Genomic DNA, 25647 nt, shown 5'->3' on the forward strand with positions numbered 1-25647 from the left:
GTGGAACCTCCCGGTTAGGTCTACAGGGAAGTGAGAAAGAGAGTTAGTGCGCTCTGCCACATCCCGCATGGCTCAGAACTGCCTTCACTCGAGCCCTTTAGCTGCCTCCCATGCTACAGCGTGTGTGACAATATATATATATATATATATATATATATATATATATATATATATACATATATACATATACATACATACATATATACATATATATATATATATATATATATATACATATATATATACACCATTACATATCTTCATATCTATATACAGTACATATCTACATATACACATATATATATATATATATATATATACATACCTATCTACATTATATATACACACACATACATACACACACACAAATTATATATATGTATGTATGTATGTATGCATGCGTGTGTGTGTGTGTATATATATATATGTATGTGTCTATATGTGTGTGTATAGCTTTGGTCACTGAGTGCAAGGGAAAAATAATAAAATATAGTCTATAAGTTATTAAACAGTAAAACATTAACGTTTTAAGAAGTACAGGTACGTTGAGCACTACTGGAGTGGTTGCGGGTAAACTACATTTTAAAGACTGTGTAACACAACAGGTAAGTAGAACTAACAGCAGCTAAAATGTATATGGATCATCTCTCGGTAGTAGATCCCTTTTGAAAGGCGCTGCACGACGGCTGTGGTATAGAAATTACATTTTCTCTGTGAACGTTCAAATTTCTGCCTCTGGTAATGTGCCTTACCAGCATTACAAGCAATTAAAGAAAATTAGTTTTGTGTCCTCTGCAGTGTTAAGAGAGAAAGGCTTTGGTTTGGGATAAAAGGAAAAAAGGTGTAAAGAAAGGAAAGTTGCCTTTTTCTTTTATATAGTATAGAGAGATGTGTTCGCTGACGTTATGATCGCCTGTTGGGGACAGTCGGTGGGTCTTGTGTAGACTGGTGAGACGTCCCCGCCATTAATCGGCTGTGATGACACTGTCAGTCCTCATAATCCGAGCTGACAACCTCATAATCGTATACGTGCAAAAGAAAGTGCTAATCGCCTTAATATTAGTTTGCCGTGGTGTAGAAAAGGGGTCCCGTGTTTGCACTTGTCTGGGCTATAGCGCAGGTGGAGGATGAAAAAAATTAAAAGTGCTCACTTTGACTTAAGGCAGAAGCGCAATCAGCGTCTCAAAGGCCGGCACAGCTATGCGCGGGCGCTGGCTGCTCGACTTTTGCTGGGCAGGAGACCCCAGTTTTGCAGACACGCTTCACGATATCAAACGTCTCAGCTCTTTGGAGGTCATTCATATATATATATATAGCAAAATACCGCCCACCGAAAGCGGAGAAGTAGTGTGTTAAAGAAGTAATGAAAAGAAAAGGAAACATTTTAATAATAACGTAACATGATTGACATTGTCATGAGTGTTGCTGTCATATATATACCTGCCTAAATAAGTCACCCTCGCTTTGTTCTTACTTTTTTACCGTTCATTTAATCATGGCTAGTGGCAGAAAAATTATAAAATGGAAGGAGGATTACACTGAGTATGACTTTACCAAAACAATTATTGATGGCGAATCGATTATTCATAAAGCTTGAATTGGTGATCTGTTTTTCTGTGTTAACCTCATATTTTTTCATACTTCTTCTCAAACTAAGGTGGTGCGAGGGTAAAATGAATAGGGATGCGCTGATCAAAGTAATCGGTGTACCAGGAAATCATGCATTGACAGAAGTTCCCCTTTGCTTGTAATGCAAAGTGTGATTAAATGCATTATTTTTAGCGCTTATGGAGCACGTGCTTCGAAGCTTCTCAGCTGTGCTTGTGCTAAGAAAAGGAAAGTTTTTAAAAATAACGTAACACGATTGTCAATGTGACCTTTTGTAAGTAGTGCCTGGAGGATTCAGTGTGGAGAAACTCTATAGAGACAGCGTGTGTATTAACTTGTGGATTTTTCTGTGAGTATTTGGTGGCAGCGTCACAAAGTCGTAACACTGCGTTAGCTGTGGAGCTCAGCTCAGAGCGAAATAAGATGAATGGGAGGGGAGATGATGACGTGACTCCCCCCACCCATATAACCGTCAATCCCCCACAAACACAGTCTCTCGGAATTTGCATAAGCACACCCCTTCACCTGCAATTTTAACTTAGTTATAAAGTGATCAAAACTCTCGTTTATATCCTGCGTCCCCTCATTAAACTTGTATCCCGCATTACCCGTGGGCATGTGAAACACCAGCGGTAGCCTGTCTATGAACTTAATTTAAACTTTAAGTTTACACCGTGCTTAGTTTCCGAAGTAGCAGCACTCATGAATATGGTAGTATATGTCACTCGCTCACTTCTTATTGTTTCGCTGCTTTCTCAATTATATAATGCATGTTTTCTTCAGCGCTTTTTGGAGCTCTCCCTGGTTTTCTACGCACTGCGTTGACAGTCAGTTCACGTGATTACGTGGGAGGCGTGATGATGTCACACGAAACTCCGCCCCCCCTACGGCTTTCGAGCTCAACTCCATTACATTATATGGAGAAAAATACCTTCCAGTTATGACCGTTACGCGTAGAATTTCGAAATGAAACCTGCCCAACTTTTGTAAGTAAGCTGTAAGGAATGAATCTGCCAAATTTTAGCCTTCTACCTACACGGGAAGTTAGAGAATTAGTGATGAGTGAGTCATTGAGTCAGTCAGTCAGTGAGGGCTTTGCCTTTTATTAGTATAGATTAGAAACTATAAATGAGCCGGGTTCAGTTTTATCATATAAATTAGAAACTGTAAATGAGCCGGGCTCAGGTACACAAACAAACAGCTCTCCTCTTTTCTCTCCAACATCAAACTACTAGACCAGGAGTCTCCAACACGTCACTCGTGGGCTACCAGTAGCTCGCCAGCCCTTTCCAAGTAGCTCGCCAAAGGGTTAATGAATCCTGCATAAATTTGAAAACTTCCATCCATCCATTGTCTAACCCACTGAATCCAAACACAGGGTCATGGGGGTCTGCTGGAGCCAATCCCAGCCAACAAAGGGCACAAGGCAGGAACCAATCCTGGGCAGGGTGCCAACCCACCGCAGGACACACACACCCACACACCAAGCACACACTAGGGCCAATTTAGAATCACCAATCCACCTAACCTGCATGTCTGAAAACTTGATTAGTCAAATTAGGGGTGGGTGATCTTTCCAAAAAATCACATCACAATCCTTTTAACACAAAATCACGATCCACAATCTGAATTGCAGTCTATCTTTTCAATTTGGCAGACACTTAAGAGAATATCTGGACTCAAACTCATCAAGACCTAAGTAACACTTTATTTTAAATATCAAACAAAGTTGAATTCAATTGTTCTCTCATTCGCTATCTAAGCGGAGTTAAGGACCACGCCCCAAAGATGCCGAGTGAGTGAGGAAAGCCCCGCCCTCGGCTCGCTGTGTGTTTCTCGGATTCGCGTAAATAAATTGCTACTGCAAGCGAACTCTGATACATAGTGAAATGAGAGAAGTCACAAAATCAACTGGAATGTTCAAGCAAATTCTAGAAAAACACCCGATCTTAATCTGTTAAGTCGTTCTCTCGTGAAAGGCAGACAGACAGACAGAGAGACAGACATTGGATTTTATATATTATATATTAGTAAACCTTCAAAATAATGTGCAGTTAAAGTCTCAACAGCATTTCTGGAGCTTAGTAGAGCCAGAGAACTATAAGAATCTTCACCAATCAGCTCTGAAAACATCTTCTTTGTTTGGGTCTCCATACCTCGGTGAGTCTGACGTTAATGTCATGAAATCAAAGTTCAGAACAAGACGGACAGACAAACATTTAAATGACTCCAGAAGAGAGAACCTAAGGGGCTCCACTCCTCCATACACCTCAGTGCCAGTCATCTGACTAACTAAAAAACACATCAGACATGTGACTTGACCTGTGAATAAAGTGACACAGTGACATGTGACAAAATGACAAATGAAGAAGTCATATCTGTGTATTTGGAATTGCATTGTTTTGTTTTGACAGCATTCATGTCTAAATTGAATATTGCATATTTAAAAGCACAAAAGCACACGTATTGATTTTTTGATTGTTGCTTTAATCTCTCTCTCTCTCTCTCTCACTCTGGCGTTCTCTGCCTGGACGGAGGAGATGTGAGCAGAGGGCTGTTTGCACAGAGGCTGTTTGCTTAGAAGATACTGACGCTCCTCTAAAAAATGCCGCGGCAAACTTAAAAGCACAAGTATTGATTTTTTGATTGTTTGCTTTTCTTTGCGAGCGATCTCTCTCTCTCTCTGAAATTCTCTGCTCCTGAAGAGAAGAAGATCTATTTGCATTATTTTAATTGTGAGAAAGAACTGTCATCTCTGTCTTGTCATGGAGGACAGTTTAAACTTTTGACTAAAGGGTGTTATTTCGTGTCTAGAGGGCTCTAATAATGTTAACAGTGTGGGAGAGTTTATAAGGGCTTAAAATATATAAAAATAACTACACAAACATATGGTTTCTACTTCGCGGATTTTCGTCTATCGCGGGGGGTTCTGGAACGCAACCCCGCGATCGAGGAGGGATTACTGTATCTCTCTATTATAAAAGAAAATCCAGGGACCAGACAAGACTTTTTTCAAGAGATTATTTCCAAGTCCTGCGAGACGAGACTATTGCCATGAGATTTTTTCAAGTCCCGCCCTCCTCTCCACCATTTCTGGTTCACGGCCCACGCCCGCGGTCCTCTCACCTCTCATTGATGTGAAAGCTTTTGTCAGACACAGTTCCTGTGCACTCAGCTCTTATAAATTATTATGTTTTCCTCACTTTAAGTTCCCAATTAAAGAAGACTTATGTCCAAATCTTATCAAAGAATTTCATCTCGAAGGTTTATCAACAGAAGAAATGAGTAAATGGACAATCCTAGCACTGAGAAATGATGAAGTGAAATGAATTAACGCAAAAGTTATACACAGCAAATTGGTTAAATGCGTATCAACAAACTCTGCTGAAACAGTTGGTGGTGATGGTGCAGAAGATGAAAACATCAACTTACAATATTATGAATAATGTCTACAACCGTTAACACCGTCTGGTCTTCCACCGGCCAAATCACTGTTGTATCGTAATGTAATTGCGTAATTTATGTCTGAGTGATGGGCTATGCAATTGAACAAGATTAGTTGCATTCAAAATTGGTCGAACAATTCTGACATGTAAAATTTTAACAGGCGACAAGAAAGGTAATATAGTCCATCTAACATTAGACACCAAAGGAGATCTTGATATGCCATTCGCATTAAAACGTTGACAGTTTCCCGTTAGCTTTTGCAAAAACAATTAACAAAATCACAGGGACAAACATTCGAAAAAGTCGGTTTATTTCTTAGAGAGGAAGAAACGAAATTCACTCACGGGCAGTTTGCGTTGTCACGATGAAAGTCCAAACACAGAATCAAAATTCAATGCGATAGACGAAAAGTGAATTCCAAATTTTGTTTTTACTGAAGTTTTACAGTAAAAGTGTAAGTTTAAAAAGAATGTGCGTGTTAATTTCAAAGCCAAACAGAATGAAATCGCATTACGCAACGAACAACTCTTAACGCAACATGAAACATAATTTTCTTTCAATTTATTCCGTTTTACTGTTTTTTAATATGATTAATTACTTACTGTAATGTAAAATATTTAGTTTTATTACGTATATGTAACAATTCCCATGAAAATAATAATCTGCGTAAATTGTACATATGCCGAGCTGCAGAGCCGTGAAGTGCTTAGCGTGTAGCGCCCGCCCGGGGGTTGGCGAGTGAAGCAAGTTGGCACTGCCCGCTAGCCTAATAAAACCAACAAAACACTTATAACTGAACAGAATCTGAGGGAGTAGCGATACTTGTTTTTCCACTTTTAAAATAAAAAAAGAAACATTTTGCTCACATTTGACCGAGAACATCTCTTAAAGTGCATAAAAATAAATATTTGTTTCCCTTTTGAAATATGAGATCCCCCACCCACCCCAATTTAAAGGGTTGGTCCTGACAGGCAAGGGATTTTTTTTTTCCATAGAAGTTAAACTATTTCATTCACACGGCACTCATTATACCGGAGGTTACATTTGAGTTCCACAGCAACGCCTTTTCCGTGGAATTTTTTTCTCCCCAGATAAAAATTACCGGAGTAAATGTTTAAGAGCAAGGCACCACGTATGGCGTGAAAGTGGATTAGTACATTTATTTTTAAAAAGCCTTTGTACAGAGTTCTTAAGTGTCAAGTAATAAATGATTCATTATAATTATTATTAAATTATTATTTTTACTAAATCTTATTTTCCATGTTTCTTTGTTGAAGAGCTCCCGGTGAAGAATTTATTGGTAACACAACATATTGTGCGCCCGCCAGAACGACTGAAGTAACAACTAACTTTTCAATACCATTTTCAATCACAGAGCAGCCGGGTAAAGCGACATTAATACACCTGCAACTCTCAAAACTGGCCCATCATTCGTTGTAATTTTCTTAAAACTTGCGATGAGTACGCGGCTCCCTATATTTGCTATAAGCCTATGATATGAACTCTATCCAAACTGTTACCCAACTTAATCTATACACTGTTGTTTAGACACAATTTAAAATTTGACGACATGCTTAGAAATAAAATTTAATGAAAAATAAAAATCCAGTAACACGGCTTACAAGTTATTAGAGTACATGTCAAATGTCATGTCCAAGTGCCAGTACCCTAGTAGGTTAGTATCTTACGCAGTTCGCTGCTTTTAGCAGAACTTCACTTAATTCAATGCTAAATAATTACCCATATAGGCGATTAGGCGGCCTAAAGCAAAGTAAGTGATTGCAGGTATGAAACAATTATTTTCAACTCGATAATCAAACTGCTCATTTACAATGAAATAACAGAGGTTATAATGAAAACCTCACATGATTGAAATGTTCCATTAATTTAACGTTAAATTATAAATGTTCCGTCCTAATATGAAAAATTCTTATCCTGTGCTTTATAACTTTATTTCGTCATACTAATAATCGCAGCTGAAAACCACTAATTATCGCTCACGCCGACGACCAGGGAACAATAAAATGCATAATACATAATCTATACTAATTTTTATTACCGAAGAATTTAAATACTAGATATGAGATCAAATAAATTGCAATAATGTATATGCTAACCGAAATGTAGCGGTATCGAAACAGAAATCGGCAAAACGCAGTTTTGATGACATTTTTCGCTGCAATGTTGTGCACTGAAAACTAAAACAACGTGATGACCTAATATGGTATATTATATAGGACTGTATACATCACAGAACCGGATAGATAAGTAGTTTAGAAGTTTAGTAGTTTAGAAAATTCTTTTTAATGTCAAACAGTAACCAGCACATACGATTTATTTCATGAAACGGCGGCCCATGACCAGACCAGAATCCGCAGCCCAGCGGGCATTGCCCAAATGCCCTAATGACCAGTCCGCCCCTGCCTGCAGCCTTAAAACGCAGACTTCATCACATCGCTGTGTATGACGAAACTGCGGGCTGGCGGCTGCTCGTACACGTTTACTGACAGACAGGCCGGCATTTTGCATGAGGTGTATGCGTTAAATCAGAAGAGAAACGTCATGCAGTGATGCGCGAAAACAAGACCTTAGTGTGTCTGCACGAAATCGGAAGGGACAACTGAATTCCACGGGGCAGTGATATCATCATAACAGGGCATCTATATGATGGGTAGAGGAATTTCAAATGTTTTGCACGCCCACCTTTGTTCTGATGAACGGTTTGTGTCATATTCAGCCATTCGTTCGTTACTCACAAGCGTAACCAGCGTCTCGTTGAACTTCATGGTCATCCCCTCGGCAGCACAGCGCAGTGTAGGGCCGGATTAAGGTGGGTGCTGTTGATGCTGTAGCATTAGGCCCATTCCTGAAATAGGCCCAGATGAAAACAGACGAGAATTTTCCAGAAGCTGAACAGTTTTCCTTTGCAATATTAACCTCAAAATAATTCCTAGAATGAAATTTGGAGTCCGACTTTCGGACGCCTAGACACAGCTTAACTTATTATACAGTTACTATTGTTCTTTGCGCTGTGACGTAACTATAAAGTCGTTGTGTTTAATGTTAACCGAAGATTTCAATGTAATGCTATCGATTTTACGCTAAACAGTTTACTTAGTAATTTAGCTGCGTTTTTTTTTGCAATATCTTGGGGATTCTTGCCACTTGATTATTGTTCGGTAAGTGCCACGTACTACATTTTTCACCTTGAAAGTTAGTTGCACAGTAAAAATCGATGGCTATATAAATGGTTATCTGTAAAGGTAAAACTAAAAGCCGGCCCGCGGGCCCGGCATGGATGTTTAGAATTTATAAAGTCCTCAACAGGATTCTGGTCTATTATGAAATTTAAATCGTGGACAAATATTTACCCTCAAAAGCCTGAACTGAGTCACTTTGACCCAATGTCTCTGCAAATTCATTTTTCCTTACTCTGTTTCGTAAGAGAATTGCGACATTTTGTGTATTTCATTATTAGGTTTTCTGCATTAAGTGCACTTTTCAGACAATTGCTATTGAATGTTGATGTTACATAGTTTGATGTTAATCTCGAGTTGTTACGATACTACGTCGTTATTATTATTCATGTTCAATAAAGGCTGGCTGGTTGCATCGCAAGCAATTAAGGCTCCTTGGTCGGTCTGAGTGCGCATGTACGGTGAGTGTCGAATGCACAGGCGCCAATGCCGAGAAAAAAATAGGCCTTTTTTGCGCTGCAGCATCAGGCCCAAATTCGTCTTAATCAGGCCCTGGCGCAATATTTTCCCTAGACCAGGGGTGCCCACACTTTTTCGGCTTGCGAGATACTTTTAAAATTACCAGGTCGAAATGATCTACCAACATTAAAAATTATATATATATATATATATATATATATATATATATATATATATATATATATATATATATACTCAGCAAAAAAAAAACGTCCCTTTTTCAGGACTGTGTATTTCAACAATAATGTTTTAAAAATCCAAATAACTTGACAGATCTTCATTGTAAAGGGTTTAAACAATGTTTTCCATGCATGTTCAATTAACCCTATTATCAATTAATTAACATGCACCTGTGGAATGGTCGTTAAGACCTTAACAGCTTACAGAAAGTAGGCATTTAAGGTCACAGTTCTAAAAACGCAGGACACTAAAGAGACTTGTCTAGCGACTGTGAAAGATGCCCAGGGTCCCTGCTCATCTGCGTGAACGTGCATTAGGCATGCTGCAGGGAGGCATGAGGACTGCTGAATAAATTGCCATGTCCGCACTGTGAGACGCCTAAGACAGCGCTACAGGGAGACAGGAAGGACAGCTGATCATCCTCGCAGTGGAAGACCACGTGTAACAACACCTGCACAGGATCGGTACATCCGAATATCACACCTGCGTGACAGGTACAGGATGGCCACAACAACTGCCCGAGTCACACCAGGAACACACAATCCCTCCATCAGTGCTCAGACTGTTCGCAATAGGCTGAGAGAGGCTGGACTGAGGGCTTGTAGGCCTGTTGTAAGGCAGGTCCTTACCAGACATCACCAGCAACAAGCGCGCCTATGGGCACAAACCCACCTTCACTGGACCAGACAGGAGTGGCAAAAGTGCTCTTCACTGACGAGTCACGGTTTTGTCTCACCAGGGGTGATGGACGGATTCGTGTTTATCGTCGAAGGAATTGAGCACGTCTGGGACCTGTTGGATCGCAGGGTGAGGGCTAGGGCCATTCCCCCCAGAAATGTCCAGGAACTTGCAGGTGCCTTGGTGGAAGAGTGGGGTAACATCTCACAGCAAGAACTGACAAATCTGGTCCAGTCCATGAGGAGGAGATGCACTGCAGTACTTCAAGCAGCTGGTGGCCACACCACAGACTGACTGGTACTTTTGATTTTGAGCCTCCCTTCATTCAGGGACACATTGTGAAACATTTTTAGTTTATGTCTTATGGTGTTGACTCTCTTAGTGTTCATACAAATATTTACACATTAAGTTTACTGAAAGTAAAAACAGTTGAAAGTCAGAAGAAGTTTCTTTTTTTGCTGAGTATATATATATATATATATACATACATACACGTAGACACGGAGTATACTTTATACATAAAATATATGTTGTCGTACCTTGCATAACTGAATAACCCTTATCGCACAATAACAATTCAGTACATTTATGGTCACTACAGTATTTGGATTTAATAATCTTCATGTGAGAAAAGGCTGACTCGCATAAATAAATAAAACCGAATTATGCAGTCAAGGAGGTAGCACATTTCTTCATGTTTGGGTACTTTTTCTCTGTGAGTTCAAAAACTGTCCCATGAGCCCCAGACTTCAGCTAAATGTGAAAAATGACGGCTGTCCGATTAACTGCGATTTTAGTTCCCTCTCCTTTCTCTTTCTCGGATCGCTTTTCGGAAGTAAGTCAGTTTCGTAGTTTTTATGAACAGTTCGGAAGTGCCTTTCCACATTTTCCTTCTTCGGAATAGCAATAATAGATTGACAGATCAGACAAACACACTTCGATTGTGACATTGTGAGGAAAAAAAAATCCTCTTCTAATTCCACATTCTGCCCATACCCTCCCCAAACATTTTTTTTTTTAAATCGCTTCTTTAGTCGATATAAACTGGAAGGCTAACTAGATCACAGTCGGAGTTTTGCAGTAGCTCGCCCGTTTGATCGTGCCTGCCGGGTGATCAGCGTGTTAGAAGAGAAGAGATCTCAGACTGGCCGCCCTGAATGTCAATCAAGTGGCAAACACCATCGGGAGGATATATGATAGACCAGTGGTTCTCAAACTCGTTGGTTTGCTTTAAAAAGCAAGCACATTTCTCGGATAGTTACGTATGTTCATTTTTTTATCGTTTAAAACTTTTATTATGCACAGAAAAAGAAAATGACACTTTGAGATAAGTTTTAGAATGATATGGCGTTTGTCCTAAACTACGACCTGCAACATAAAAAGACGTTTGCTTAACCGTCACGGCAGTGGTTCTCAACCTGTGGGGGGCGCGAAGTAACAAAAAGGGGTGCGCGAAGATGTGAAAAAAAGAAAACAAGAATCGGAAATATGAAAAATACATCTATTGAAACCAAAACAAATTAACTTAAACTACATTCTGATACTAGAAAAATAAATATAGAGTCAGATAAATGACAATAAGAAGTTAAGTAGGTATAATAAAATATGCATCTATGATATATCATTAATTAAAAAAGAACAAATTGGTATCAGTGGGCTCCTTTCAAAAAAACGTTAGGGGGGGCGCAATTAAAACTGTTATGAAAATTCGGGTCGCAAATACTTAAAGGTTGAGAAACGCTGTGATAGACTAACGTTTAAAAAAAAATGTTTTGAATGCAACGCGATCTGCCTGCACTACCTTTGCGATCTACCGCAAGGGCACCACTGCCCTTGACTTATCTTGCTCGACTGGAAGATCACTCGCCTATTCTAAGTCAGTGGGTAACTGATGTTATACACTCTTTGAAACTGTAAAAAAATCAAATTCACACTTAGCGGATCTGTGCAAAACTTTTTCAGAACTTGGCAGGATCTGATCAATAACATTTTAGAATAAGCATTTAAACTGAGGAAGTGAATTCTCTCCCCTCTTTTACTCCATGTATCTTTATTCCTGTATTAATTTATCTATTTACTTATTTTTACTAGCTTAAAGTAGTAAAGTGCTGGCCTAGCTCTCTTTTTTTTTTTGTAAAACTTGAGTTATTTGTATGGAATGTTATTTGACTTTAATAAAATAAAAAGAAAAACAGGCGCGTCTCCACCACTGACATCATTTTTGCCACGACTCCCTCACACCCAGCACGGGATATAAAGCAGCCTTTAAGTGGCCCAGGGATATGCAAGGGAAACCCATACTCTCACATATACTATATTGAAAAAAGTATTGGGACCCCCAAACCCCCAAATCATTGAATTTAGGCATTACAATCACTCCTATGGCCACAGGTGTATAACTTCGAGCCCCTCGGCATGCAGACTGCTGGCTTCTAAAGACATTTGTGACAGAATGGGTCGCTCTCAGGAGCTCAGCGAATTCAAGTGTGGTACCATGATAGGATGCCATTCATGAAATTTCCTCGCTACTGAATATTCCACGGTTAACTGTAAGTGATATTATAACAAAGTGGAAGCAATTGGGAACAACAGCAACTCAGTCACAAAGTGGTGGGCCGCATGAAATCAAAGAGCGGGGACAGCACATGCTGAGGTGGGCAGAAGTCGCCAACTTTCTTCAGAGTCGATAGCTACAGACTTCCAAAACCTCAAAAACAGTGCAGCATAGAGAGAGAGAGAGCTTTATGGGATGAATGGGTCTCCATGGCCAAGCAGCTCCATCCAAGCCTGGCATCGCCAAGTGCAATGCAGTGGTGTAAAGCCCACCGCCACTGGACTCTCGAGAGCAGTGCAGACGTGTCCGAAGGAGTAATGAATCACGAGATCCGATAGACAAGTCTGAGTTTGCCAGGAGAACAGGACTCGCCTGTCTGCCTTGTGCCAAGTGTACAGTTTGCTGGAGGGGGGATTATGGTGTGGGGTCATTTTTCAGGGGTTGTGCTTGGCCCCTTTAGTTCCAGTGAAAGGAACTCTTAATGTTTCAGCATACAAAGCCATTTTGGACAATTTCATGCTCCCAAGTTTGTGGGGACAGTTTGGGGATGGCAACATGACTGGGCACAGGCACCAGTGCACAAAGCAAGGCCTGTAAAGAAATGGAGGAGCGAGTCTGGTGTGGAGGAACTTGACTGGCCTGCACAGAGCGAACCCTGACCTCAACACGACAAAACACCTTTGGGATGAATTCGAGCGGATCCTGCGAGCGAGCCAAACCTTCTCGTCCAACATCACTGCCTCACCTCACAAATGCTCTCCTGGTCACAAATCCCCATAAACACACTCACTCCTACACCATGAGGTCAGCCTTCCCAGATGAGCTGAAGCTGTTAGAGCTGTAAAGGGTGGGCCGACTCCATATTAAAGCCTATGGATTAAGAATTGGGATGTCATTAAAGTTCATATGTGTGTAAAGGCAGGCGTCCCAATACTTTTGGCGATATAGCATTGGTGGGCCAAGTCAGTCCTGGAGGGCCGCAGTGGCTGCAGGTTTTTGTTCCAACCCAATGGCCTAATAAGAAACCCTTATTGCTCAAGTAACACTGCTTCACTTTTGTTGTCTCGCTTGTTAATATGTTGAACCCTTATTGCTTATTTTAGTCTTAAACAGCTTTATTCTCAGTTTTTAATTGCTCCTTATTAGTGGTAAGATGCAAATAAGAAAGGAAAGTAGCATTTCTCCATTTAGCTTGTTACCATTTACACCTCTGTGTGTATTTATCATGCACTATTGGATTTATAGAGAAAAGTGAAGGACTGAGAATTACTCCTCCGTTTTAGACTTCAAATTATTTGGGTAATATCCTTAGAAAGGAAAAAAAAATGAAGGATATGAGAAGGACCTGACATAGCAAAGTTAAAACAACTAACAAGCCATGAAATGTAATTATTGGCAGGGAATGTTTTTTAATTGGGAGGCACGGTGGTGCAGTGGGTAGCCCTGCTGCCTTGCAGTTAGGGGACCTGGGTTTGCATGTTCTCCATGTGTCTGCGTCGGTTTCCTCCCACAGTCCAAAGACATGCAGGTTAGGTGGATTGGCAATTCTAAATTATCCCTAGTGTGTGTGCCCTGCAGTGGGCTGGCACCCTGCCCGGGATTTGTTTCCTGCCTTGCTCCCTGTGTTGGCTGGGATTGGCTCCAGCAGACTTCAGTGACCCTGTAGTTAGGATATAGTGGGTTGGATAATGGATGGATGGATGGATGTTTTCTAATTTAGCAACTGGGTTAGAACAAAAACCTTCAGCTACTGCGGCCCTCCAGGACTTGCTTTGCCCACCCCTGTAATACAGTGTATGTTAACAGCACATACACTCAACAATAAAACAAAAAAAAAAACGGCCTTTTGCAGCTGTTACAATATAATTGTTTTAAAGTTTTAATGATTTCATTTGCCACTGGTGAACTAAGCAGAATTGATAATCACCAAATTTATTTTTGGTCGCATTTGCATTAGGTGCAGTCTGGAGCCCTGGTGGGACCACAGGCTGGGCCTGTCCTATGGGCTCTCCTCCCAGCTGCCTCCTCTCATTTCCTCCGCACCGTGGCGTCTCCCGGTCTTGTCTTTGTCTACATCATCCATCCATCCATTTTAACCTCTGTCTCTCTTTTTCTTTCTGTTCTTTCTTTCCTTTCATCTTGTCTGTGCCTCTCAGCCGTGTAGGCTCCTCTTACATTAGCTTGATTGGGTGCAGATGTGACCCTTCACCCACTCAGAGGCGTGAATGCGGCACTTGATCGCTCTGCTAGCTTTTGCACAATCGGCCAAGCACCGCAATCAACCCTGGAGCAGTGCCATCACGCACACACCTGCACCCAATCTGAGCCCGCACGCTCTCGGGACTCAATTATTTATTTAAAATTGGTTCTATGCCACAAATAACTTCTCACACTGACAGCGAGGACAGGATGCTGATTTGTGTCTTAGTCTACAGCAGGGGTGCCCAATGCATAGATTGCAAAGGCAGTGTTGTATTTAAAAAAAAAAAAATTAACATTAGTCTGTCATATATCCTCCCTATGGCGTTTGCCACTTGATTGACATACAGGGCGGCCAGTCTGAGATCTCTTTTCTTCTAACACACTGGTCATCCCTCAGGCACGATCAAACGCGCGACCTACTGCAAAACTCCGGCTGTGATGTAGTTAGCATTCGAAGTGCGTTTGTCTGATCTGTCAATCTAGCATTGCTATTCCAAAGAAGGAAAATGTGGAAAGGCACTTCTGAACTGTTCAGAAAAACTACAAAACTGACTTCCTTCCGAAAAGCGATCTGAGAAAGAGAAAGGAGAGGGAACTAAAATCGCAGTTAATCAGACAGCCGTCATTTTTTCACTCAGGTGAATTCAAAAGCAAAGGCAGACACACTGAAGCATCGTCCTGGGTGAGTCACTCCATCATTACGCATAAGAAGTCCTTCCAAGATGGAGAGATGATAAAAGATGACTTCATTGAGGCAGATGGCTAGGGAGAAATTCCTGCTGAGATTTCAAGACCCCTGGCTGGAGAAAAAGGAGTTTCTCCTCGTCATTAAACATGCAGAATTCAAGCAACTTAATAACGATCATTGGCTGCTAGACTTGGCATTTTTTCCCGATCTGACCAACATGTTGAATGAGCTTAATTTACAGCTGCAAGGAAAAGAGAAAACCATGTGGTCAATATGATTAGCTCAGTTAATGCTTTCAAACGAAAAATGCAACATCTGTCCTCAAAGCTGCAGCGCCTTGATTTGGGGGACATCCAAAACCTCGCGTCAGAGCTGGAGACGCAATGGAAGGCGTGTGCGCAACTTGACAGCATCCGCTACACAGAACAGATTGAAAATTGTCAGTCAGACTTTATTTGATGGAAAAAAAAGTAACGAGTCGAGTGTCGCCCAATGTAGCCGAGTAAGAGTAGCGTTTCTTCTTCACAAATGTACTCAAGTAAAAACAAAAAGTATGGTGCAGTAAAACTGTATACTCTTAGAAGTAATTTTTTTTTTAAATAGCATTTTAATGTAGGTAGATCATTTCGACCTGGTCATTTTAAAAGTAGCTCGCAAGTCAAAAAAGTGTGGGCACCCCGATCTAGAGATTGTTAAGGAGTAACATTTGTCTTTTATGAGAGAGAGAGAGGTCAGAGCTACGTGTGTTTTAGAGGGTAGCTGCTAATTGGCAGAGATATCACAGTCACGTGCTCTTTTCCCCATACGGGGACGCCCAGTCTGAGCTGAACACCATCAGATACAGTGGCGACGTCTGATGTTATACCGTACCGACTTTCCGCTATGGAGGAATATTTCGGACAAAATTAAATAAATAAACAAAAGTACCGTGAAATGTGAGCATAAATAAATAAATAAGTCACGAAATATGTTTTTTGTTGCTTATTTATTAATTTCATTTTGTCCGTAACATTCCTGCAAACCATCATGAAATACGACTTGAAATAAAACTGTCACTTTCACTCGTCAAAGTTGAGAGGGTGGGCTCTAACACGCCCTCTAGTTACTGATTGGTGAATCGATAGCACAAGAATTAATTAGAAAAATGATTACTACTGTCGATGAAATGGATTTTGCCGAAAATATTACGTATTTCACAGAGAGAACTGAAGATTTATCGGAAGAAATTAGGACTACAATGTTGGCGGCCCTTTTAGACTCCGGTATAGATGAAACTATTTTTGAAATTATCAAAGAACAGGTGGAACAGACTCTACTACACTCCAGGGGCCTCATGTATAAACGGTACATACGCACAGAAATGTTGCGTAAGAACTTTTCCACGTTCAAATCGCGATGTATAAAACCTACACTTGGCGTAAAGCCACGCACTTTTCCACGGTACCTCATGCCTTGTCGTACGCAAGTTCTCCACTCGGTTTTGCAAACTGGCGGCACCCAGCGTCAAAGCAGTGCTACTGTTCCTGTGTGATTACTCATTATTTTCATGACGTGGCTTTATAAATACACTGAAACTAACCGCATATTGTTTATTAGTGTAATGCATCTGATTGTAATTAACTCGTAACAATATAATGGTCCAGGGAACAGCCATAGTATTCCAAATGCCATAACTGCTTTAGCGTTGTTACTCTTACTTCTTCTTCTTCTTCTTCTCCTTCTTCTTTCAGCTCCTCCCGTTAGGAGTTGCCACAGCGGATCATCTTTTTCCATATTTCTCTCACTGCACCACTCAGAGTATTTATATCACTGTATCTGAGTGTGAATCACAGCAGCAGCTGATCGGAAAGAGAATTATCGGTATACAGCTTCAAGGACACGCTGTCTCAGCCACTGCAAAACATTTTAAAGCCTTTCCTGTACGGACCTCGCGGTTCAGAAACAGTTTAATCCCAAGAACTTTAAATGCAGCCAATCAACTGCTCCTTGTAGAACTGTTAGGACTTATAAGTACAATCACCTCACTGTAAACTTATAGCACTATAGTTATAATATTGCATAACCTGAGCCACTTTATAAAGCGCGTATTTACATATGATTATGATATCATTTTTAAGGTGAAATGCAGCAAAATATGTTTGTTAAATTATACACATAAAACTTGAACTTCATTTAAATAATCTATATTCTTCACTGGGAGTGTCTTTAAGGACAGAATAATTAAACATGTACTACGAAGATATTTCAATGTTCTTTAAGCGTTTTGAAGAATCGGCTAAGCTTACAGATGGCTTAACGTCTATTACAGAGCTGATTGTGTGGCGATCGGTTACTTGGGGAAAGAAAAGCACTGACTGCAGTGACGGCTACGCCAATATATATTGAATATAAAACAGAAAGAGAAAACAACACAGCTAAAAACGCAGCGACAAATTTCGGCAAAAGTTAAATGCTTGTGTCATGAGCACAAACGTTCTTTAACTCCTACCATCATGAAAATGACATCACGTATACATCTCAGTATTTATTTATTCAGAGAGCTGTAATATCACGAATGTCATGGACTCTGTGTCCAGTTGGAGGAAGAGAGCCAGTTTAAGAAGCAAGTAGTGATTCACACACACAGAGCACATAGAAGATCAAATACAAAACAAAGCATTTAACGTGCTACTTTAATTACGATGTGATTTGAGAAACTGGTTAATTAAACGATTTTAAGATGAATTTTATGATGTTCTACTTTAATGACAAAATAAACTACGTGATTAAAGTGGAAATGTCGAGATTGAAGTTGACATTTCGTGCTTTTTCCCCACCGTGTGCCTTTTTTCTCTGTACCCTAATAAGCTTTCATATGACACTCAGACAGTGGGCTTACAACTCGGCTTTCCACGGCGACTTTGATATGTGACTTCTTTTTTATTTCCGGCACTGTGCGATTTTGTGAATGTGAGCTTTCAAGTTTCTCCAACATGCTATGTCACTCGATCAACTTCCTTTTGTTGATTATACCACGGTTTATTTGAACAAATAGTATGTTTTCCTTTGCCTCCACTTGGTATTCGCTGAAATTCTTATATTTTCCCCGTGCTTTTCCCATTGTCTTTTCACAGAAGGCTGCGCTTAAGGGCGATTTATATTGATTTGCATATTCAAATAGGCGTAATTCTGGGAGGATTTGGGGCGTTACAAAATGCGTGCACGAGCGTTAGTTTTCACGCTGATCGGGATTTATGTAGCGAAGAACGTGGAAGTTGGAGTACGCACAGATTCCTGCATCTGGATTTTTCTGTGCGTAAGCACATTTCGGCTTTTGTGCTTACGCCATGTTATAGTGCGAGTTCTACGCACGGCGTTATACATGAGGCCCCAGTTCAGGTGACACAGTTCCCTGATCTGGACGTCCATCCTTTGACATTCCAGCAGAGTCAATAGAACACCTTCTGTCATGCGGTTTAAACGTACGACAGATTGCAGATCTATATGGTGTGTCGGAGAAGACGATCACAAGGCGAATGAGCCAGTTTGATATACGGTAACCTACAACGGCTGTATTAGTTTAGGTACTTTGAAATGGAATGCCCAAAGCAGCTCCAACTAATATTGGATAATAACGAGTATTTGACCCTTGTTTTACGAGTATAAAGTCAGGTGCATATTCGCAGCTGCTTTTTCAAACAATTTTGCCACTGATTAGAGCTGTAGAGTTTAATTTACTTATGCTCACATTTCACAGTACTTTTATTTATTTACGCATTTATTTATTTATTTATTTATTTTATTTTGTCCGAAATATTCCACCATATTCCGCTTGGTCTGGATCCATCCATCCATCCATCCATCCTCTTCCGCTTATCCGAGGTCGGGTCGCGGGGTAGCAGCTTAAGCAGAGATACCCAGACTTCCCTCTCCCCGGCCACTTCTTCCAGCTCTTCCGGGTGAATCCCAAGGCGTTCCCAGGCCAGCCGGGAGACATAGTCCCTCCAGCGTGTCCTGGGTCTTCCCCGGGGCCTCCTTCCGGTTGGACGTGCCCGGAACACCTCACCAGGGAGGCGTCCAGGAGGCATCCTGATCAGATGCCCGAGCCACCTCATCTGACTCCTCTCGATGCGGAGGAGCAGCGGCTCTACTCTGAGCCCCTCCCAGATGACTGAGCTTCTCACCCTATCTTTAAGGGAAAGCCAAGACACCCTGCGGAGGAAACTCATTTCAGCCGCTTGTATTCGCGATCTCGTTCTTTCGGTCACTACCCATAGCTCATGACCATAGGTGAGGGTAGGAACGAAGATCGACTGGTAAATTGAGAGCTTTGCCTTACAGCTTTTTCACTCCGACAGACCGATGCAGAGCCCGCATCACTGAGGACGCCGCACCGATCCGCCTGTCAATCTCACGATCCATTCTTCCCTCACTTGTGAACAAGACCCCGAGATACTTAAACTCCTCCACTTGGGGCAGGATCTCACCCCCAACCCTGAGAGGGCACTCCACCCTTTTCCGGCTGAGGACCATGGTCTCGGATTTGGAGGTGCTGATTCTCATCCCAGCCGCTTCACACTCAGCTGCGAACCGATCCAGAGAGAACTGAAGATCACGGCCTGATGAAGCAAACAGGACAACATCATCTGCAAAAAGCAGTGACCCAATCCTGAGTCCATCAAACCGGACCCCTTCAACACCCTGGCTGCGCCTAGAAATTCTGTCCATAAAAGTTATGAACAGAATCGGTGACAAAGGGCAGCCCTGGCGGAGTCCAACTCTCACTGGAAACGGGCTCGACTTACTGCCAGCAATGCGGACCAAGCTCTGACACCGGTTGTACAGAGACCGAACAGCTCTTATCAGGGGGTCCGGTACCCCATACTCCCGAGCATCCCCCACAGGATTCCCCGAGGGACACGGTCGAACGCCTTTTCCAAGTCCACAAAACACATATAGACTGGTTGGGCAAACTCCCATGCACCCTCCAGGACTCTGCTAAGGGTGAAGAGCTGGTCCACTGTTCGCGACCAGGACGGAAACCACACTGTTCCTCCTGAATCCAAGGTTCGACTATCCGACGGACCCTCCTCTCCAGAACCCCCGAATAAACTTTTCCAGGGAGGCTGAGGAGTGTGATCCCTCTATAGTTGGAACACACCCTCCGGTCCCCCTTTTTAAAGAGGGGGACCACCACCCCGGTCTGCCAATCCAGAGGCACTGTCCCCGATGTCCATGCGATGTTGAAGAGACGTGTCAACCAAGACAGTCCTTCAACATCCAGAGCCTTAAGGAACTCGGGCGTATCTCATCCACCCCCGGGGCCCTGCCACCAAGGAGTTTTTTGACCACCTCGGTGACCTCAGTCCCAGAGATGGGGAGCCCACCTTAGAGTCCCCAGGCTCTGCTTCCTCATTGGAAGGCATGTTAGTGGGATTGAGGAGGTCTTCGAAGTACTCCCCCCACCGACCCACAACGTCCCGAGTTGGTCAGGATCACATTTTTTTAATTGATTTTTAAAGTTTGCCCTGTTTCACAGTGGCGTAGCTCGAGTTCGTGCCACTCGGGGCGCGGGGCGGTGCTTCAATGTGCCGGCCTCCAACATATCTGAAAATGTTAATCTATTTGAAGAGAAAATAGAAATAACGTATAGAGAAAAATTAGGATACATTTTGCATATATTTATTCATATAGAGAGAAACAGCAATAATTTTTCATATATAATTATTTATAAGCATCAACTAGATAAGAATATCGTACAGACGCACTGATAATCCGTGTTGTAATTATTAGTTTAATTTAATTACGCTGCAAAAACCAGAACCAGTGAAGTGTACAAGTGATAGGTGGGAATGTTTTCAGCGCAGAGCAAGAACGCATTGGGATTGATAACGAAACAAAATTATAAATTGTAAATTAGTTGTTTGTCTTCCTAGAAATGAATATTGGCGTAATGTTTATGTTTATTTGTGTTATTGCCTCATAAATTTCAACTGCTGTGTCTGATGCCGTTACAGAAAGACAGTCTGAAAATTATTTTTGAAGCATTTGTGGATAAAAATCAGATATTTTTACTTTTTGTATTCATGAGTGATATCTTTCCGAACCCAACTTCTTACTCACGAATTGCGCTGAGCCTTTTGCCCATTAATGCCGCCCCCTCCGCCAGCCCCTACACCACTGCTGTTTCACTACTACGTGGGTGGAGCCGCGGAGTACAGCCGGTCTATTATGAAATTGGTGCAGGGTGTTCGCTTTGTCCACACTCCCCTCTAGCAACTCTGCCCTGGATTTCTTCCATCCGTTCCAAACACCCTTTATGTTATTCGGGGTACGTTTTCTATTTTTGCATGTTAGTGAAGGTGGGAATAAAATTAAAAAAAAAAAAAACAGACAGTGGTTTGGACAAAAAAAAAAAACGGAGCCACAGAAAGGCTCCCAGGAGCAGGGGGTGGTTACTGGTGGGTCGGTGTAGGAAGTGCCTACCCAAAAGGCTCGTCTACTCGGCATGATCTGATTTATACGCCTTGCACTCACAGGCAAAAGATGCCTGAAAATGAACCAAACTTCTTTTATATATATTTGTTCTTTGTTTTGCAGAGAAGTATTCCTGCTAGCAGACTGGCTGATTGCGTCTTCTTTAACCACTTTACCGTTGCCTTTGAGATAACTCGCTTGCTGATAGTCGCGCGCGCGCACACACACACGTGCTCGCGAGCAGGTTACTCTTCTCCTTTCAGTCATTACCAATGACGTTTCAGCCGATTTCGAGTTTTATTAGTTGCACCCGACATTTATTCAAATGCCCACCCTAGGATAACATTCCACTAACGGCACTGCAGGAAATAACTTATGGGCCCCTGCAGTCATGACTCATTTGTTTGTGTGGAGTCAGGTTAGTGAATCCTGGAAGGGACTGGATGTGCCCTGTCCGGCCTCCATGTGCAAAGCCTATCTGGACAGCTGTGGCCGACAGCTCCCGTCATCAGACTCCCTTCAGAATGAAGGGCTCCGCGCATTCGACTATTTTTAACGTCGCTGCACTAGCGTGCCAAGAACCCGCATAAACAATCTCTCAATTTGAAAACGAAATTGCGCCCATTTGCCTGGAATGACTTGCCTGTTTTTACTTCCCGGCAGACCTTTTTATTTATTTATTTATTTGTTCGCTTTACATTCATGTCATCCCCCGGGACTGCTGAACTCCGAATTAAAAGTAAAATGTCACTTCTCGTCACGTCTCGTTCTTATTCAAAACATGATGCCAGTTCTTTTGCATTTTATGCGCTCCTTATATTTTAAAGTAAAAGTTCAGCCGTTTCTGTTGCATTCATTTTTATTGGAAGTGTGTGTGTGTGTGTTACAAGATCCTCCCTGATTTCCACCCAAATCTGTTTCATGGTTTTTGATTCTGCCACTTTTTATAAATATTTTCACCACTTAATTATGCATTTTGCTAAAGAGTTGCGTATGGTGCCATACAAAATGAATAAGCCATACCTGCTTAATCCTGAGCTGGGTCACGACGGGCTGGAGTCTGTCAGAGCAGACGGAAGGCACAAAGCATAATCAGTCAGGGCACCAGTCCATTACAGGATGAACACAGTCACAAAACTGGGACAACTTAGTGTCTCCAATCCACCTGACCTGATGGGAACCCCTGACTCCTTACTGCAAGGCAGCAGCACTACCACTGTGCCACTCATATATGAATACAGCTTCTGTCCAGTCAGAAGTAAGTCGGGCACTTTCTAACCTGCTTATTCCTCAACAGGATCACAGGTGGTGCTGGAGACCATCACAGCTAGCAATGGGTGCAATGCAGGAACAAACCCTGGACAGGGCGCTGCCAGTCCATAAGAGTGTGAGCACACACACACAAAAGTCAGCAGTTTTCTGTGTTTTATTTATTGCCTTTCTATATCTATCTATCTATCTATCTATCTATCTATCTATCTATCTATCTATCTATCTATCTATCCATTATATAATCAGTCAGTCAGTCATTGTCCAACACGCTATATCCTAACTACACGGTCACGGGGGTCAGCTGGAGCCAATCCCAGCCAACACAGGGCTCAAGGCAGGAACAAACCCCGTGTAGGGCGCCAGCCCACTGCAATTTATTATATTGTGCCTTTCGTATCTGTCAATCTACCTATCTATCAACCATATAGCGCCTTTCACATCTATGTATCTCGTAATATTATATAGTGCCTTTCGTATCTATGTATTATATAGTGCCTTTCATATCTATCTATCTATCTATCTATCTATCTATCTATCTATTATATAGTGCCTTTCATATCTATCTATCTATCTATCTATCTATCTATCTATCTATCTATCTATCTATCTATCTACAGTGGTGTGAAAAACTATTTGCCCCCTTCCTGATTTCTTATTCTTTTGCATGTTTGTCACACAAAATGTTTCTGATCATCAAACACATTTAACCATTAGTCAAATATAACACAAGTAAACACAAAATGCAGTTTTAAATTATGGTTTTATTATTTAGGGAGAAAAAATCCAAACCTACATGGCCCTGTGTGAAAAGTAATTGCCCCTGAACCTAATAACTGGTTGGGCCACCCTTAGCAGCAATAACTGCAATCAAGCGTTTATGATAACTTTCAATGAGTCTTTTACGGCTCTGGAGGAATTTTGGCCCACTCATCTTTGCAGAATTGTTGTAATTCAGCTTTATTTGAGGGTTTTCTAGCATGAACCGCCTTTTTAAGGTCATGCCATAGCATCTCAATTGGATTCAGGTCAGGACTTTGACTAGGCCACTCCAAAGTCTTCATTTTGTTTTTCTTCAGCCATTCAGAGGTGGATTTGCTGGTGTGTTTTGGGTCATTGTCCTGTTGCAGCACCCAAGATCGCTTCAGCTTGAGTTGACGAACAGATGGCGGACATTCTCCTTCAGGATTTTTGGTAGACAGTAGAATTCATGGTTCCATCTATCACAGCAAGCCTTCCAGGTCCTGAAGCAGCAAAACAACCCCAGACCATCACACTACCACCACCATATTTTACTGTTGGTATGATGTTCTTTTTCTGAAATGCTGTGTTCCTTTTACGCCAGATGTAACGGGACATTTGCCTTCCAAAAACTTCAACTTTTGTCTCATCAGTCCACAAGGTATTTTCCCAAAAGTCTTGGCAATCATTGAGATGTTTCTTAGCAAAATTGAGACGAGCCCTAATGTTCTTTTTGCTTAACAGTGGTTTGCGTCTTGGAAATCTGCCATGCAGGCCGTTTTTGCCCAGTCTCTTTCTAATGGTGGAGTCGTGAACACTGACCTTAATTGAGGCAAGTGAGGCCTGCAGTTCTTTAGACACTATTCAAGTGATTTCTTCATTGAAACAGGTGTGGCAGTAATCAGGCCTGGGGGTAGGGGGGGTTACGGAAATTGAACTCAGGTGTGATACACCACAGTTATCAGTTATTTTTGAACAAGGGGGCAATTACTTTTTCACACAGGGCCATGTAGGTTTGGATTTTTCTCCTAAATAATAAAACCATCATTTAAAAACTTCATTTTGTGTTTACTTGTGTTATATTTGACTAATGGTTAAATGTGTTTGATGATCAGAAACATTTTGTGTGACAAACATGCAAAAGAATAAGAAATCAGGAAGGGGGCAAATAGTTTTTCACACCACTGTATCTATCTATCATATAGTGCCTATCATATCTATCTATCTATCTATCTATCTATCTATCTATCTATCTATCTATCTATCTATCTATCTATCTATCTATTATATAGTGCCTTTCATATCTTTCTATTATATATTACCTTTCATATATATCTGTATATTATATAGTGCCTTTCATATCTATCTATCTATCTATCTATCTATCTATCTATCTATCTATCTATCTATCTATCTATCTATCTATCTATCTATCTATGCGTGCAGTGCCACCATGCCCAGGGTTTGTTCTTGCCTTGTGCCATGTGCCACCAGGAATGCGTTCCAGTGCCCCGTGACTCTGGTTTGAATTAGAGTTAGGGTTAGAAAAATGACAAGACAGTTGTTCACAGTAGTGTATTTTGAACTGTACCATAGTGAACTATGTATTGCAGGGGTCCCTAACTCTGGTCCTGGAGGGCCACAGTGGCTGCAGGGTTTCATTCTAACCCTTTTCGTAATTATTGACCTGTTTTTGCTGCTAATTAACTTCTTTTGAAATAATTTTAATTGACTTGCTCTTGAAGACTCAGACCCCTTAATTCTTTCTTTTTCTTTAATTAGCAGCCAAATAATAATGAGATACAAAATGAGCCAAAACAGGACCATCAAACTGTGACCATTATACAATATTTGAAAATGAAGAAAAGTGAAGGTCTCAGGAATGTTGATCTGCTCAGGACCCCCAAAACATTTTATCACAGCTCTGAGAAAAGAGAAAATCCACACTTTCGGACATGTCTGCTATTACACAATGAGAGCAGCAAAAAGCCATGAAATTAAAGAATGAGTTTAATTAACGACGAGACTCAGTGCCTCTTTAAGCAACTGGTTGGAGTGAAATTGGTTGGAGTTTGAGGCCTTGACTCAGATGGTCGTCTGTTAGCTCC

At 41.4% G+C, this 25647-nt stretch overlaps 1 protein-coding gene across 1 annotated transcript in view; it reads left to right on the forward strand.

The window, feature by feature from the left end:
* Positions 1-25647, forward strand: part of ednraa (endothelin receptor type Aa) — a 90723-nt gene that overhangs the window by 59733 nt on the left and 5343 nt on the right. The window lies entirely within an intron of this gene.

This window comes from Polypterus senegalus, chromosome 4, assembly GCF_016835505.1.
Source record: "Polypterus senegalus isolate Bchr_013 chromosome 4, ASM1683550v1, whole genome shotgun sequence".
NCBI lineage: Eukaryota > Metazoa > Chordata > Cladistia > Polypteriformes > Polypteridae > Polypterus > Polypterus senegalus.